General features: G+C 39.8%; 1 pseudogene; it reads left to right on the top strand.

The window, feature by feature from the left end:
- The window catches only part of LOC138439067 (ankyrin repeat domain-containing protein 26-like), a 77,542-nt pseudogene that overhangs the window by 36,064 nt on the left and 22,659 nt on the right, over positions 1–18,819 (top strand).

Raw genomic sequence — 18,819 nt, 5'->3', positions numbered from 1 at the left:
CTATACACGAATAATGAGAAAGTAGAAAAACAAATTAAGGAAACAATTCCATTCACCATTGCAATGAAAAGAATAAAATACTTAGGAATATATCTACCTAAAGAAACTAAAGACCTATATATAGAAAACTATAAAACACTGATGAAAGAATTCAAAGAGGACACTAATAGATGGAGAAATATACCATGTTCATGGATCGGAAGAATCAATATAGTGAAAATGAGCATACTACCCAAAGCAATTTACAAATTCAATGCAATCCCTATCAAGCTACCAGCCACATTTTTCACAGAACTAGAACAAATAATTTCAAGATTTGTATGGAAATACAAAAAACCTCGAATAGCCAAAGCAATCTTGAGAAAGAAGAATGGAACTGGAGGAATCAACTTGCCTGACTTCAGGCTCTACTACAAAGCCACAGTCATCAAGACAGTATGGTACTGGCACAAAGACAGACATATAGATCAATGGAACAAAATAGAAAGCCCAGAGATAAATCCACACACATATGGACACCTTATCTTTGACAAAGGAGGCAAGAATATACAATGGAGGAAAGACAATCTCTTTAACAAGTGGTGCTGGGAAAACTGGTCAACCATTTGTAAAAGAATGAAACTAGATCACTTTCTAACACCGCACACAAAAATAAACTCAAAATGGATTAAAGATCTACATGTAGGATCAGAAACTATAAAACTCCTAGAGGAAAACATAGGCAAAACACTCTCAGACATAAATCAGAGCAGGATCCTCTATGATCCACCTCCCAGAATTCTGCAAATAAAAGCAAAAATAAACAAATGGGATCTAATTAAAATTAAAAGCTTCTGCACAACAAAGGAAAATATAAGCAAGGTGAAAAGACAGCCTTCTGAATGGGAGAAAATAATAGCAAATGAAGCAACTGACAAACAACTAATCTCAAAAATATACAAGCAACTTCTGCAGCTCAATTCCAGAAAAATAAAAGACCCAATCAAAAAATGGTCCAAAGAACTAAATAGACTCTAAGTTTTTTCTAATGTCCAAAAATGCTTGTTTTAACTCTAGCCTTTCCCTAGAGTACAACTTCACTTGCTAATATGTCAGTTGTATTTCAGCTCATAATTGTTTCATTATAGTATCATTACACAGATGAATGTAGGCCAATCAGATGTTTTGATGAGCAGACTGTGTGTGTGTGTTGTATGTGCGTGTGTGTGTGTGTGTGTGTGTGTGAGTTTGTGGTGTCTTTGATTATTAGAAGTAGGGGAAGTAATCATACTTTAATGGCTATTGGATAGATACGATCTTTTGAAACTGATTCTGAAAGTTGTTGGCTTTAGGATCCTATTATACTTCTAAAAACTATTGAGAATTCCAAGGAAATTTTGTTTATGGCTATTGATGTTTACTATATGGGAGTTCAGCTGAGTTCAGTCGCTCAGTCGTGTCCGACTCTTTGCGACCCCATGGACTGCTGCACACCAGGCTTCACTGTCCATCAGAACTCCCGGAGTTTACTCAGACTCAAGTCCATCGAGTTGGTGATGCCATCCAACCATCTCATCCTCTATATTCCCCTTCTCCTCCAGCCTCCAGTCTTTGCCAGCATCAGGGTCTTTTCCAGTGAGTCAGTTCTTCACATCAGGTGCCCAGAGTATTGGAGTTTCAGCTTCAGTGTCAGTCCTTTCAATGAAAATTCAGGACTGAATTCCCTTCAGATGGAGTGGTTGGATATCCTTGCAGTCCAAGTGGCTCTCAAGAGTCTTCTCCAACACTACAATTCAAAAGCCATCACTTCTTCGATGTGCAGCTTTCTGTACAGTCCAACTCTCACAACCATACATGACTAATGGAAAAACCATAGCTTGGACGAGAGAGATTGATGTTGGAAAAGTAATGTCTCTGCTTTTTAATATGCTGTCAAGGTCGGTCATAGCTTTTCTTCCAACGAGCAAATGTCTTTTAATTTCATGGGTGCAGTCACCATCTGCAGTGATTTTTGAGCCCCCAAAATAAAGTCTGTCACTGTTTCCATTCTTTCCCCATCTATTTGCATGAAGGGATGGGACCAGGTGCCATGATCTGAGTTTTTTGAATGTTGAGTTTTAAACCAACCTTTTCACTCTCCTCTTTCACTTTCATCCAAAGGCTCTTTAATTCTTTTTCGATTTCTGCTATAAGGGTGGTGTCATCTGCATATCTGTGGTTATTGATATTTCTTCCAGCTATCTTGATTTCAGCTTGCGCTTCATCCAGCCTGGAATTTTGCATGATGTACTCTGCATATAAGTTAAATAAACAGGGTGACATTATACAGCCTTGATGTTCTCCTTTCCCTATTTGGAATCAGTCTGTTGTTCCATGTCCAGTTCTAAGTGTTGCTTCTTGACCTGCATACAGATTTCTCAGGAGTTAGGTCAGGTGGTCTGGCATTCCCATCTCTTGAAGAATTTTCCAGTTTGTTGTGATCCACACTGTTAAAAGCTTTGGGGGTGGTCAATAAACAGAAGTACATATTTTTCTGGAACTCTCGCTTTTTCGATGATCCAGTGGATGTTGCCAATTTGATCTCTGGTTCCTCTGCCTTTTCTAAATCCAGCTTGAATGTCTGGAAGTTCATGTTTCATGTGCTGTTGAGGCCTGGCCTGTAGAATTTTGAGTATTACTTTGCTAGTATGTGAGATGAATGCAATTGTGCAGTAGTTTGAGCATTCTTTGGCATTGCCTTTCGTTGGGACTAGAATGAAAACTGACCATTTCCAGTCCTGTAGCCACTGCTGAGATTTCCAGATTTGCTGAAATATTGAGTGCAGCCCTTTCATAGCATCATCTGTTAGGATTTGAAATAGCTCAACTGCAATTCCATCACCTCCACCAGATTTGTTCATAGTGAAGCTTCCTAAGGCTCACTTGACTTCACATTCCAGGATGTCTGGCTCTAAGTAAAGAGCCATCTGCTTATCACACCATCATGCTTATCTGGATCATGAAGATCTTTTCTATACAATTTTTGTGTGTGTGTTCTTACCAACTCTTCTTAGTATCTTCTGCATCTGTTAGGTCCATACTATTTCTCTCCTTTATTGTGTCAATTTTTGCATAAAATGGTCCCTTGTATCTTTTACTCTCTTGAGGAGATCTCTAGTCTTTCCCATTCTATTATTTTCCTCTATTTCTTTGCATTGACCACTGAGAAAGGCTTTCTTATCTCTCCTTGCTATTCTTTGGAACTCTCCACTCAAATGGGTATATCTTTCCTGTTTCCCTTGCCTTTAGCTTCTCTTCTTTTCTCAGTTATTTGTAAGGCCTTGTCAGACAACCATTTTGCCTTTTTGCATTTCTTTTTCTCTGGGATGTTCTTGATCAATGCCTCCTGTACAATGTCACAAATCTCTGTCCATAGTTCTTCAGGCACTCTGTCTATCAAAACTAATCCCTTGAATCTGTTTGTCACATCCACTGTATAATCCTAACGGATTTGATTTAGGTCATACCTGAATGGTCTAGTGGTTTTCCCTACTTTCTTCAATTTAAGTCTAAATTTGGCAATAAGGAGTTCATGGTCTGAGCCACAGTCAGCTCCCGGTCTTGTTTTTGCTGACTGTACAGCACATCTCCATCTTTGGCTGCAAAGAATAGAATCAGTCTGATTTCGTGATTGACCATCTGGTGGTGTCCGTGTGTAGAGTCTTCTCTTGTGTTGTTGGAAGAGGGTGTTTGCTATGACCAGTATGTTCTCTTGGCAAAGCTCTGGTCACCTTTGTCCTGCTTCGTTTTGTACTTGAAGGCCAAATTTTCCTGTTACTCCAGGTATCTTGTGAATTCCTACTTGTACATTCCAGTCCCCTATATTGAAAAGAACATCTTTTTTCAGTGTTAGTTCTAGAAGGTCTTGTAGATCATCATAGAACCGTTCAGCTTCAGCTTGTTCAGCATTACTGGTCAGAGCATAGACTTGCATTACTGTGATATTGAATGGTTTGCCTTGGAAATGAATAAAGATCATTCTGTCATTTTTGAGATTGCATTCAAGTACTGCATTTGGGACTCTTGTTGACTGTGATGGCTACACCATTTGCTCCAAGGTATTCTTGCCCACAATAGTAGACATAATGGTCATCTGAGTTAAATTCACCCATTCCAGTACATTTGGGGTCTTCCCTGGTAACTCAGTTGGTAAAGAATCTACCTGCTGTGCAGGAGACCCAAGTTCGATGCTGAGGTCTGGAAGATCTCCTGAGGAAGGAAATGGCAACTGTCATGGGAGTGTATGTTCCTCCGTTCTTTGTCTTGTCACAACAAAGATTTGGAGTGATGGACATTAAAGCCCTTGGCACATCACAGCATCACAGGGTCTTGGACAAATCTTGTTATAGCGCTTAGGCAAATCAGTGTTACAGCTATTTTATTAGAAGATAGCAGGAGATTCCATCCTCGAAGCATGAGGGCATGCCAACCCAAAGACTTGAAGGGAAGAGAGTGGAGGAGTGCATGGGGGAGGGAGAGAGAGAAAGAGCACATGCACGTGGGAGAGAAAGAGAGAGAGAGAGCTTTGGCTCCTCCTTTTATATGTTTTTCTTCCACCTGGGCCTGCCCTATGCAAATTGGGCTTAGCAAGGAGTGTTGTTTGTTCTACCTGAAGTCTTCACTCTGGTCCTCGGACTTTCTTTTGTTCTATTTTCGCGGGCTTTTCCCTTCCTTGTCTTTTAGCCACCGCCATTTTGGACTCCTTTTCCCTATTCTACCTACCTAACAGCAACCCACTCCAGCATTTTTGCTTGGAAAATCCTATTGCCAGAGGAGTCTGGCGAGCTACAAATAGCCCATGGGGTCAGAAGCGTCGGATCACGACATACGTCGTAAACCACAAACCAGTCCATTTTAGTTCACTGATTCCTAAAATGTCGATGTTCACTCTTACCATCTCCTGCTTGACCACTTCCAATTTGCCTTGATTCATGGACCTAACACTCCTGGTTCCTATGCAGTATTACAGCCTTGGACTTGACTCCCATCACCAGTCACATCCACAGCTAGGTTTTGTTTTTCTAGGGCTCCGTCTCTTCATTCTTTCTAGATTTATTTCTCCACCAATCTCTAGTAGCATATTGGACACCTACTCACCTGGGGAGTTCATCTTTCAGTGTCCTGTCTTTTTGCTTTTTCATACTGTTCATGGGGTTCTTAAGGCAAGAATACCAAAGTGGTTTTCCCTTCTCTTCTCCAGTGGACCATGTTTTGTCAGAATGTTCCAGCATGACCTGTCTGTCTTGGATGGCCCTTCACAGCATGGCTTACTCATAATTTCATTGAGTTAGACAAGTCTGTGGTCCATGTGATCAGTTTGGTTTGTTTTCTCTGATTGAAGTTTTCAGTCTGCCTGCCCTCTGATGGATAAGGATAAGAGGCTTATGGAAACTTCCTAATGGGAAAGACTGACAGAAGGGGAAACTGGATCCTATTCAGATGGGCAGGGCCATGATCAGTAAATCTTTAATCCAATTTTCTGTTGATGGGTGGGGCTGTGTTCCCTCCCTGTTGTTTGACCTAAGGCCAAACTATGGTGGAGGTAATGAAGATAATGGCACCTCCTTCAACAGGTCCCATACATGCACTGCTGCACTCAGTGACACTGACCGTGCAGCAAGCCACCTCCAACCCTCGCCTCAGCCAGAGACTCCTGGAAAATAAAACTAAAAATGGTAAAAATATAGGCACACACAATCATAATGGCTAATTCCACTAGTCATTAGAGTTCTGATGTCACATATCCGGTCTCTGGAGAACTCCTGTGTGCACTCAGAACATAACTGAGCATGGAAGTAACATTTAGAGTTGTTGTGAAAAGAGTTTTGACCTCTTGGATCTTCGGGCCCAGTGGGTCTCTGGACTTCAGGAATTATCAGGGCACACTACAGAACCACCATTTTAAACCATTGGCATGGTTGGATGTGAAATGATAAAGGGACCTTTGTGTTGACACGGGGTTTAAAGTTTCGCTTTTACATTTCTTGCTTGTTTCTTTGATTTCTCTTAAGAAATTTAGACCTGAGAGTTCCCTTTTTTTTGTTAAGCAAATATTTCTGTGTTGCACTCATTCTTCCCCCATGGTGCTCTGTGCTCTTTGGATCTAGTGTGGTCCTAGACTTATCCTATTTTCACGTGGAAACAATTGGTCACCCACAAGAGTATCATGTCTCATATAAGTTTATGATGTCTATCCAGGGCTTAAAAATCAGTTCTGAAGATATTGGCAATCTGAGGAAAGACCATCTCATTGTAATTAAAGAAGTTGTCATTGGTGGTGGTGATCAGTCGCTAAGTCAGGTCCAACTCTTTGTGAGCCCATGGACTGCAGCACACTGGGCCTCCCTGTGCCTCACCATCTCCCAGAGTTTGCCCAAGTTCATATCCATTGCATCAGTGATGCTATCCCACCATCTCATCCTCTGCCACCCCCTTCTCCTTCTGCCCTCAATCTTTCCCAGCATCAGGGTCTTTTCCAGTGATTCAGCTCTTCACATCAGGTGTCCAAAGTATTGGACCTTTAGTTTCAACATCAATCCTTCCAGTGAATATTCAGCATTGATATCTCTTACGATTGACTGGTTTGATCTCTTTGCTGTCCAGTGGACTCTCAGATGTCTTCTCTAGCACCACTCTTTGAAAGCATCAATTCTTTGGCACTCAGCCTTCCTTATGGTCCAACACTCACATCTGTATGTGACTACTGAAGAAACCATGGCTTTGGCTGTACGGACCTTTGTCAGCAAAGTGATGTATTTGCTTTTTAATGTTGTCTAGGTTTGTAACATTAATTAAAGTAGTAGCATTCATTAAAATTGTTTTAAAAACCATGATCTCTAGAGCACACAGTATTATAAGGCATAATTAAGTGTAAAAGAAGGTAGATATACATTTTCTTAATAATATATTTGTATGTTGAAAAATAGTCATGTATGGATGTGAGAGTTGGACTATAAAGAAAGCTGAACACAGAAAAATTGATGCTTTTGAACTGTAGTGTTGGAGAAGACTCTTGAGAGTCCCTTGGACTGCAAGGAGATCCAACCGGTCCATCCTAAAGGAAATCAGTCCTGGGTGTTCATTGGAAGGACTGATGTTGAAGCTGAAACTCCAATATTTTGGCCACCCGATGCGAAGAGCTGACTCATTGGAAAAGACCCTGATATTAGGAAAGATTGAGGGCAGGAGGAGAAGGGGCCGACAGAGGATGAGATAGTTGGATGGCATCACTGACACAATGGACATGAGTTTGGGTAGACTCCAGGAGTTGGTGATGTACAGGAAGGCCTGGCGTGCTGCAGTTCATGAGGTTGTAAAGATTCGGAGATGACTGAGCGACTGAACTGAACTGAACTGATGTTGAAAAAATAATTATTGGTAAAGTTCTTATGAAATATAGAATATGCTGTCTTGCATACAGGGTCATCATTGCCATCTTCCTAAATTCCATATATATGTGTTAGTATACTGTATTGATGTTTTTCTTTCTGGCTTACTTCACTCTGTATAATCGGCTCCAGTTTCATCCATCTCAACAGAACTGATTCAAGTGTATTCTTTTTAATGGCTGAGTAATACTCCATTGTGTATATGTACCACAGCTTTCTTATCCATTCATCTGCTGATGGACATCTAGGTTGTTTCCATGTCCTGGCTATTATAAACAGTGCTACGATGAACATTGGGGTACATGTGTCTCTTTCAATTCTGGTTTCCTCGGTGTGCATGGGAGGGTGGGATGATTTGGGAGAATGGCATTGAAACATGTATACTATCATGTAAGAATCGAATCACCAGTCTATGTCTGATGCAGGATACAGCATGCTTGGGGCTGGTGCATGGAGATGACCCAGAGGGATGTTGTGGGGAGGGAGGTGGGTTCATGTTGGAATCGCATGTACACCCATGGTGGATTCAGGTCAATGTATGTCGAAACCAATACAGTATTGTAAAGTAAAATAAAGTAAAAATATTAAAAAAAATAAATATAGAATATGTAATAGAAGTTGAGTGAATCAAAATCAGTAATACTAGGCAATGAAAAAGTAGAAGAAATGAGACACACTAGTTTACATCTCTTCATGAATGACAGTGACATGTGAGATACTGTAAGCTGTGAAGGACTAGTGAGTTTCAAGGGAGAGGAGGACATGGAACTGATTCTCTGAAGAAAGACTTTGTACAAGTTAGTCAGAGTTGCATTCTCACATTCTAATAAGTGGAGACTTTGTTTTCACATTTTTCAAATTGGGCTTCTGCCGCTCTGAGCCTCAATAATGAGACTTGTCAAAGAGCCAGGCATTTGAAAGTTGATGGTCAGTGTGCATTTGTGTCCCATTCAATGACCAAAAATCAGTCAGCATCCACAGAATTTGGACAGAAGACTGTAATAGATAAAACGAAGATGAAGACTGCAGCAGTTTTCCCGGTAGGGAATTACTCGCTCCATCAGTTATGCAAGTTGGAGCTGCCAGGAAACAGAAGAAGCAAAGAAGGCAATGCAGAAGCCCAGAGCACTCAGCTGTGGGCCACCTGGGCACAGCCTTACCGTCCTTCTGATGGTTCCAAATTAGATTTTGTGGCAAAGTCTACCTTGTGCTGACTCCTTTTATGCAACCTGCTGCTGCTGCCACTGCTAAGTTGCTTCAGTCTTGTCCGACTCTGTGCGATCCCATAGACGGCAACCCACCAGGCTCCCCCGTACCTGGGATTCTCCAGGCAAGAACACTGGAGTGGGTTGCCATTTCCTTCTCCAATTCATGAAAGTGAAAAGTGAAAGTGAATTCACTCAGTCGTGTCTGACTCTTCGCGACCCCATGGACTGCAGCTTACCAGGCTCCTCCGTCCATGGGATTTTCCAGGCAAGAGTACTGGAGTGAGGTGCCATTGCCTTCTCCGTTTATGCAACCTACAGCCAATCAATACATCTTAGCAAGGTGTTTGCATTTTCCCTCTGACCATAGTAATATAATAAATAACAAAGAGAGTTAGGAAAAAGTAAGTTCGTTCAGGCTGGTATTTAGCATACACCTGAGAGTGGGTAGCAGGATTATGTTTAGAACTTTGAGACTAGTTGGGAGACTAGGTAGCCATCTAGAGACTGCCTTCTCAAAATGGGACTTCGTAGTGATGTTTTTATATGGCCGTCAATTCATAAGTATTAGTTATGATTATATTCAGTATAACTGCAAAATCAACTCTGATACCAAATAGTAAAATATTTCTTGTGTTTTCTGTGACTTCATATTTTTAGAATTGACTTTCCCAGTGGGAATGGGAGTCATGGGAAATTTTCTATATAGTACCTCCTTCTCAGCTGTGTTCACATAGTATATCAACTTGTTTTAGTATTTGTAATGAATTAAGAGTTCACGAGGTTTGTATAAAGGAGTGGTGTATCACTTAAAAGCAGTATATAGAAAGTCAATTCTGAGTCTACTAGGATGCCCAGTCTATTGAGTAACCATGTCTAAGAATGTATTGTCCATAAATACTAATTAATTTAGCACCCTTAATCAGTCATACTGTCAGGACTATGGTAAGAAATCATCCACTGTTTCTTTTTTCACTCCTGTACTTTTTTCTTTTCTATCCTCACCTTGCATTTACAGAATATTCTCAGTTATCTCCTAGAATAGTGACTACAGGCTCTAAACTCAACGTGTTTGTCTTTTTTTCTTTTAATCTATACAACTGAGTTGTTTGCTCTTGTTTCTCCATGAGCTTGGTAGGTCCAAGAAAAACAAATTCAAATAAAATGCCTACACGAGTCCCTTCAACACTGGACGATGTGAGATAGGAAAACTACAGAATAGATAGAAGCCACTTCAGTCAGTTCATGTGGATCATTTTCTTCTCAGTCAATACATTTTATAAAATAACGAGCAGTTATTTTATCCTTCAGGGTCCCTGGATTTGTACATTTATTGGTTTCTTAAAGATTTAGTCTATACTGTACCCTAAAAGTTTCATACCCTAAATATTTCTGTAAACACTCCCTCAGTTCAGGCCTGCATCACCTTGTTATTCCCAGTATTAATGCCTTCAGATTCACCTTCTTCCGGTTATTCGTATGCCCTTCAGATTCCTCCCTCCCGTGGTGTTTAGAGTCACCAGTCTCAAAAGCACACGTGACCATGAGGCACTCTGAGTCACATTAGTGTCCAGACCTCTTAAGGCGCCATTGATGCTCTCATAATCTGCCTTCTGCCTGACCCTTTATCTCTAGCCCTTTCAGTCCTTTGCTCTAGAATTCTGAACTACTGCTGGCTCCCTCGTCACTTGTCCCTGTTGTTGTTCAGTCGCTCAGTGGTGTCTGATTATACGTGGCCCCAGGGACCACAGCACACCAGGCTTCCCTGTCCTTCACCATCTCCCGGCGCTTGCTCAATTCACGTTCATGGAGTTGGTGATGCCATCCAAAATCTCATCCTCTGTCATTCCCTTCTGCTCCTGACTTCAACCTTTCCCAGCATCAGAGTCTTTTCTAATGAGTCAGCTCTTCAAATCCGGTGGCCAAAGTACTGGAACTTCAGTGCCAGCGTCAGTTTTTCCAATGAATGTTCAGAACTGATTTTGTTTAGGATTGACTGGTTGGATCTCCTTGCAGTCCAAGGGACTGTCATGAGTCTTTTCGAACACCACAATTGAAAAGCATCAGTTCTTTGGTGCTCAATCTTCTTTTTGATCCAACTCTCATATCCATACATGACTACTGGAAAAGACTTTGTTTTGACTAGATGGACCTTTGTCAGCAAAGTAATGTTACGCTAAGTTTGTCATATCTTTTCTTCCAAGGGGCAGGTGTCCTTTAATTTCATGACTGCATTCACCATCTGCATTGATTTTGGAGCCCAAGAAAATAAAGTCCGTTTCTGTTCTCATTGTTTCGCCATCTCTTTGCCACGAAGTGATGGGACTGGATGCCATGACCTTCGTCAGTCCCATCCCTTCACTTTGGACAAACATCTACCCTGTGGTGTGCGTGCTTCTCTCCCCATATTGCTACAGCCTGAAATGCTCTCCCTCTCCTGCCCTCTGTTCCCTTGAACTGTGTAAGTCTGCCCTCAGGCATTATCTCTAGACAAGCCATCCCTTACACCTTTTTCTACATTTTTCGTTAAACTCCAATGTCTAGTACTGAGGGGAAACCCGAGAAATAATTATTGAATAAAACACGGGCTCTGTATAAACCTAGAGGGGTGGGATGGGGAGGGAGATGAGAAGGAGGTTCAAAAGGGGCAATATATGTGTACCTGTGGCTGATTCATGTTGAGGTTTGACAGAAAACAACAAAATTCTGTAAAGCAGTTATCTTCCAATTAAAAAAAATAAAAATTCTATATATACCGAGATGACTTTTAAGAGCTTGTCCTCTGCATTCTAGGAGCCAAGAAGATAGGCATGTAAAAGAATAACTTACAGTTCAGGTCTATATCTATCACTAGGAAAATTTAGAAAGATACACTAGAAAAATCTTTAAAGGCCTAAGGTAGCCACAAGGAAAGGCATACCTCTTTATCAGAGGAAAGATGGCAGTAATCAAAGACAATTTCACAAAGCAGGTTGAGCCTTAAAAGATGAAAAGTAATTTGTCAGAAGAGTAGAGGGAAGCATTTCAGATGAAGGAACTGATTAAAGCTAAAAAGCAAGAGGAATTTTGTAAACCCTGAATAATGTTGCAGTTGATGCTTGGCATGTTGTTAAAAAGGTCCTGTTATGAAGTAGAGAAGAGAATGTATGGTGACTTTATATGTCTGTGCTGTATTTTGTTTTGTTTCTGATTGTTTTGTTCACTGCTGTTTGGATTGAGAAAGCAATGGCACCCCACTCCAGTACTCTTGCCTGGAAAATCCCATGGATGGAGGAGCCTGGTAGGCTGCAGTCCATGGGATCGCTAGGAGTCGGACACGATTGAATGACTTCACTTTCACTTTTCACTTTCATGCATTGGATAAAGACATGGCAACCCACTCCAGTGTTCTTGCTTGGAGAATCCCAGGGACAGGGGAGCCTGGTGGGCTGCCGTCTATGGGGTCGCACAGAGTCGGACACGACTGAAGCGACTTAGCAGCAGCAGCAATGACTGACTCTTTGAGCTGTTTGTGTTCCTGTAACCTGGTGACATCTGGTATTTCCCAAATGGTTTGTTGAAGTTTTTAGGTCATTGGAAGTAGTTCTTAAAGAAGTAAATATTCAGCTGAAGATTAAGATTGATTTAATGTCATTTCACACAATGTTTTAGATCTATGTTTTAAGTGACGATTATGTCTTTTATCTAAACATTCAAAGTAATTTTAACTAAACATGCAGATCTGTCAAGAGAACTAGACTTGGAAGTGATAACAGAGGAAGAACAAGAAAAACTTGATGAAGATGAGAATAACCATGCACAGGTATGTAAAACTGTAAATTTCAATATCTGGTGTAGTACTGTATGGGAAAATGTGTATCAAACAAGGCAAATTAGAATGGAAAGATAAGTTAGAACCGATCACGAATGAGTTAAAATGGAAGTTCAGTGAAATTTTGTGAGGACTACCAAATTACCATTTCTCCCGAGGAAGATCCACTAGGTGATAACCCTAAAGAAGGAGCAAACCAAAAGGAAATATCTCCTAATCTCACAAATAATATACCTGATTGTGAGGAAAAAGATGCATTTGGAGTATCTGTCTCTTTAGTATTCCAAGCATTTCCTGAACAAAAAGAACCCAGTCTCAAAAATATTTTTCTGTGGTCTGTAAAGTGTAGGTCCCTTGGATAGACTTGTGGGTCATCTTCAAAGCTTTGTGTCCCTGAAAATAAAGTAGACTTTTAAAACTACCAGCTAGACATTGTACATGTGCTTATGAAAATTGAGGAGAGTTTTTGTAATGATACAGAAAATAAAAAAGTAGGGGAGCTGGTAATTATATTCGAAGTGAAAGACCAAGAGATTGATATGCAGATGTCACAAAAATGAAGCAAGATTCCACTAATCGGAAATTAGACATGGGACAGGCATGTCACTCTAGTCTGTGGCTTGTCTACTCTGGTGAGAGGAAACATCAAATTCAAATAAAAATTCACGTTCCCCTTGCTGTTGTTAAATACTGATCTAAAAAATAAAGCAATACAGGACTGGTTCCAGAAGCCACTGTATGCAGATAATTGCAGTGCTAGTGACAATAAAAGCATGGAACCTGAATTAGAAAATGGGAATTCTTCTCCACCTAATAGTCATAGCGCATCTGAAGTGCATGTAAATGAAGAATTAGAGAAGGATATGCAGAGGTTTAAGAATGAAATAGACATGTTTCAAGTAGAGTTGCTGGCTCTGGAAAAAGAGAAAATTTAACTTCCAAAAGAGTTTCTCATTTTCTCTTGCTTTGGTTTTTCTCTTTCTTGATGATGTGGTCCATTTTGATTTTCCATTTATGAATAAAGCAGGGTCATCCAAAGAAGTAATTGTGTAGAAATCAATTATTATCTCAATAACAGGAATTCAGGAAACTATTTTCATGGCTTTTGTCCTTCAATCAATTCTAATATCTAATTCTTCTCCATCAGTCTTCATATGGACTGGGAAACTCAGTTAGCTATGTGCTATGTGGTCTTCTGAGCCAGAATAAGCACCAAGGAAATTGCTTAAGAAATATAATCAAAAAAAAAAAGAAAAGAAAAAAAAAAGAAAAATAATCAGCTAGGGTTTTGTGTCTTTTTTTCCCCCCCTTTAACTCTGTTGGGTTAAATATAAGTTATATTTCCATAGAATGGGAAGAATGACTGAGAGATGAGACATGAACATGTGTTCCCTCTAATCTCTTCATTGTGGTTGAATATGTGTGATCTTCTCTGCTTTCCGCAATCGCTGGGCACATAGATTTCTGGCCACTTCAGGATCTTTTAACTAACAAATACATGTGCTCCCACATATGCTTTAATCAGTACTCTCAGATGTTTCTTTTGAGACAGACCTTTCCATTATGTTGTTTACTAAAATGCAGAAAGTTTTGACATGTGTGATTTTGTTACATAGATAGTGTGTATGTGTGTGTGTGTGAAAGTTGCTCAGTCATGTCCAACTCTTTGCAAACCCTTGGACTGTAGCCTGCCAGGCTCCTCTGTCCATGGAATTCCCTAGGCCAGAAAGAAGACCAGAGTGGCTAGCTGTTCCCTTCTGCAGAGGATCTTCCTAATCCAGGGACTGAACCCAGGTATCCTGCATTGAAGGTGGATTCTTTAATATTTGAGCCACCAGGGAAGACCATAGGTAGTATAAACCCTGAGCAAAAAAGAAAAAAAAAAATTAAGGGTTTCTCTACAAAGGAGAAGACTGAGTTCTGAGATGCTATGAGATTTTTTTTTTCCAGTAATAAGGTTTTTTAAATTGTTTGTTTGCTCTTTTGTGTAAGAGGTGCTCTGACTGAGTTTGAACAGACAAAAAGACCAAAAAAAAAAAAAAGAAAGAAAGAAAGACTGAAAGAAAGAAAGAAAGAAAGAAAGAAAGAAGGAAAAAAACTCTATGTATTCTCCTGTTTAAAAAAAAAAAAAAAAAGGAGATGAGCCCTACCCCCAACTAAGGCATTGAGTTACTGTGCCAAAGTCACGCTTTTAACTTACCTGATTAATCTGATGAATTTATTTGGTAATATAAAACATTTGACATTCCAGAATTGTATTATCTCTTTTGGTGGCATAAAATGCTAGGGAGTGCCAGTTTAGGGGCCTTAAAGAAAACCTTGAACATTTTTTGATTTTATTGCTGTTTTTGGTAAATAGTGAGGCAATACTAGGTAATTATTTCTATACCCTCTAGCTGTAAGGTTTGATGGTTATTGAATGTGGAATTGGGAAGCATTACTTATATTCCAGAATTCCACACTAACTAACAACTGCTCAGTTTCATTCTGCTCCTTGGGTTTTGGTAAACTCTGGTTCACTGTGACTTTTTTTGCTATCTCCCAGATGGAAGTGAAAAAAGAATTGTAAAAGGCAGAGGGGAAAGAATAGCTTTAGTGCAGAGAGAAGAATGTTTTCTTTCTGAGGCATGAAGGTGTCACATCCTCTACATCTGGCTGTTTAATGGAAACTCCAGGTGGTAAAGACCAAAGATGACAGATTTTGTGTCTTTGTCTTTGTATTTCTCTGTCTCTGCCAGTCAGATGGGGAAGACTGAATATGAATAATTGCATCTTATTAAGAAAGCCATTTTTGAAATTTTGGGAATTTTGTTCTTTTCCTCAAACAGAAAGGAGCAGATTTTACAAACATTTCAGTGACTTGTAAGTGATAAAATTAAAATAAACACAGAAATATTTTTATCACTTAAATTCAGGGCGAGCACTGAGTCAAATAATAAAATTGAAAACGAAGATCTTTATAATCAGTATATAGCAATTATTCTTAGTGTCAAACTTCCATTAAAGTTTGAAGAAGAAAAGAAACACAAAAGTAGTGAAGTGGAAGTATCAGAGAATGTATGCAATGCTGCTGATGAGAGTGGATTGTTTCAGCAGAGAAAGCGTGGAGGAAATAGCAACCAGGAGTTTCCTGCTATCAGAATGAGGGTTCTGATAGGTAATCCTATATCAATATTTAACAGCACATCCCTTGTTATTTTCCTATAAAATAATTTCTAACTTGAGCTAATGTTTGTGATGTACAGATTTTATATTTTACTAGAGATATAGTTATTTTTTAATACTCTTGGCCTTATTTACTAGAGTTCCTTTGTTAACATACCACCATGTTACATATTGGAATATTCTGGATTTGACTGCATACTTGCTTTAATCAGTGTGTTGTATATTTAAATTTGTTTCATCGCTAATGAGCATCCTTTCATTTCAGTTTGAGGACTTTTTTCAGCATTTCTCATGAGGCGGGACTAATGGTGATGAACTCCATCAGGTTTGCTTTGTTTGGGACAGTTTATATTTCTCTTTCATTTCTGAAAGACAACTTTTCTGGAAAGAGTACTCTTGGCTGGCAGGTTTTTCTCTCCTAGCACTTTGAGTGTGTCCGTGGGTGGAGGCGAGATTGCTGTTAGTGGTGGGAGAACTGATGAGGCATCGATCTTTCAGCCATGATGCCGCTGTCACCACATCATGCGGGTGGTTTACAAATAAACTCTCCTCCCCTGGCCAAATATTTCCTTGGTTTCTTCTTTCATGGTATATGTGCCTCATGTCATTTAAAATATCACCTAAATTAAGTGTGGCTTTTTTTTCTGTGAATTCTCTTGTTGACTTATTTTTGGTTGCGCTGGGTTTTTGCTGCCACAGTTCTTGGGCTTCTCAGTGTGGTGGCTTCTCTGGATGCTGAGCGTGTGCTCTAGGGTGTTGGCTTCAGTAGCTGTGGAGCACGGTTTAGTTGCACCATGGCATGCAGGATCTTCCCTGACCAGGAATGGAACACCTGCCCCCTTTATTGGTAGGTGGACTCCTAAGCACTGGACCACCAGGGAAGTCCCTAAATTCGCCATTATTATATTTAGTAGCAAAATAAAAAATATAATATAAATCTACTTATGACTCCCATGTCTAAGAGTCAAGGCGCTTAGCCAGTGGACTCCAGGTTTTCAGTGTAGCCCTTGAGGTTCTTCTCAGTGTCTTTCCAGATGCATCTCTCTACTTTCTTCCATGTATTTTGTGCTCTTCCTTCCAGGTTTCTCGGAAACAACCCAGATGCCCTGTGCCTGATGTTTGTGCTCACATTCGAGTCTCCAAGTAGAATGATTTTCTCCCTTTTCTGTTTCTCATGACCTCCTCTCTTCACTTCTTCTGCAAATCCTTCCTTATTTCACTTATTACTTTCATATGTCAAGTTTTATACATCATATTGTATCATAATCATATCCGTGTTTGAAAGAAGAATTTGTTTTCTTGCATATGGTTGGTACTCTATAACTGTCTTGTAAATTAATCAATGACTTAAGATGGGTAAGAGTTGGAATATTATAAGAATTGATTGTTTTTTATTCTTTACCAGTTGAATTATTAGAAAACATTGGATTTTTTGTGGACTTTTTAAAGTAGCTATCCTGGCGTGCACAGGAAGGAAGTAAAGAAAAAGAACGATGATAAATGGACACCGGAAGAATGTGTGATTGCACCAATATTTGAAAAGACCGATTCACTGACTGGTGGTCTGCTGCATGTGAATGATGACAGCATTTTAAGGGAAGTGGATCAGGGTGATGACAGGTACATTCTCCAGATTCCTTGTTTGTAGGGGAAGGAATATTAACACTTAATACTTCTTCTGGAAATAGAGCAGCAGTATACAGTGCTCAAGCTAAGATTGCTCAACTCTAGTGGACGAACACTGCTGAAAGGTTAAGGTGAGGACCAGTGCCTTTGGCCAGAAGTCATTTCAGTAAACAGACCTCTTGGAAGCTGGACTGTAATGAATACACATAAACATTCAGTAGGGAATGTTATTGGGACAGAAAATGAAGAACTGGATGGTAACTGAAGAGGGACGTGGAGTTCACAGGTGTTACTTGTTTTATGTTAAGAAGGGAGCTTTTAGAGTATGGATGCTATTGGAAGGAGAAGGCAATGGCAACCCACTCCAGTACTCTTGCCTGGCAAACCCCATAGATGGAGGAGCCTGGTAGGCTGCAGTCCATGGTGTCGCTAGGAGTCAGACACTACTGAGCGACTTCACTTTCACTTTTCACTTTCATGCATTGGAGAAGGAAATGGCAACCCACTCCAGTGTTCTTGCCTGGAGAATCCCAGAGACGGGGGAGCCTGGTGGGCTGCCATCTATGGGGTCGCACAGAGTCAGACACGACTGAAGTGACTTAGCAGTAGCAGCAGCATGCTATTGGAAATGAGCCAGCAGAGGGAGTGTTTATTTAGTTTAGTCTTGTTTGCATTTCCAATACTAGGAAGCTTATTGATTGCATGACATTATCTTTAAACTATTACAGTAAACTAATTGTACATAATACTTCTGTTCATGTATAGTTTTATGGTAAGGGCTTGTTCATTGGTTCTGAAGTGTAATATTTCTATGTAACGGAATATGCAGATGATTGCTTAAGTTAATTCTATCATATATAGATTTTCAAAAATTACATAATTGTGAATTTACAAACACTTAGGCTATACTGACTAGGATATGGTCATTCCTTGATGATTCTAGTTGATAGTAACATGGTGAGTAACTATGATTCTGTAAGGTGCTCTGAAACATCACATCATATTAACTTCATAGTTGTTTATAGATTCCAAGGAAAAGGGGAAGATTTTGTCTATATTCAATAGAAAAACATTATTAGCAGTCTTTCACAAATTATTCCTTTTGCATGATAAAGATCTAAATGACAAAACCCATGCTTCCTTTACTAAGCGTGTCATTAGCACATATTGTGTGCGCAATACATGTATGTCAGATGCATGAAGAAACAGCAGAATGGATGAATGAATGCCTATTGATGAATTTCTTTACAGAAAACAAAACTTTATTGACAGTTATTTGCAGGCTTGTCTACCTCTAAAGTCTTTTTAATTTTTGAGAAATATGTTTTAAGATTCAGACATCATTACTTATAGCTATAGCTAGACCTGAAATAACACCATAGATTCATTTGCTATCATATTACTTTAAAAGGCATTTCAATATTACTTTCTCAACATATTTTGGAAGAGCAGTGTTGAAGCCAGACTTCCTGGGTTTGAATTCTGGGTCTGTTGGTGACATGCTGAGTGGGCTTGGGCAAGTTCCTCAGCCTTTGTGTGCTCCATTTCCTCCTATACCTATCTCCTAGAATGGCTGTGAGGATTAAAATGCCTTTAGGACATGTCA

Source organism: Ovis canadensis, chromosome 4 (assembly GCF_042477335.2).
Source record: "Ovis canadensis isolate MfBH-ARS-UI-01 breed Bighorn chromosome 4, ARS-UI_OviCan_v2, whole genome shotgun sequence".
NCBI lineage: Eukaryota > Metazoa > Chordata > Mammalia > Artiodactyla > Bovidae > Ovis > Ovis canadensis.
This window is presented reverse-complemented; position numbering and strand designations above follow the sequence as displayed.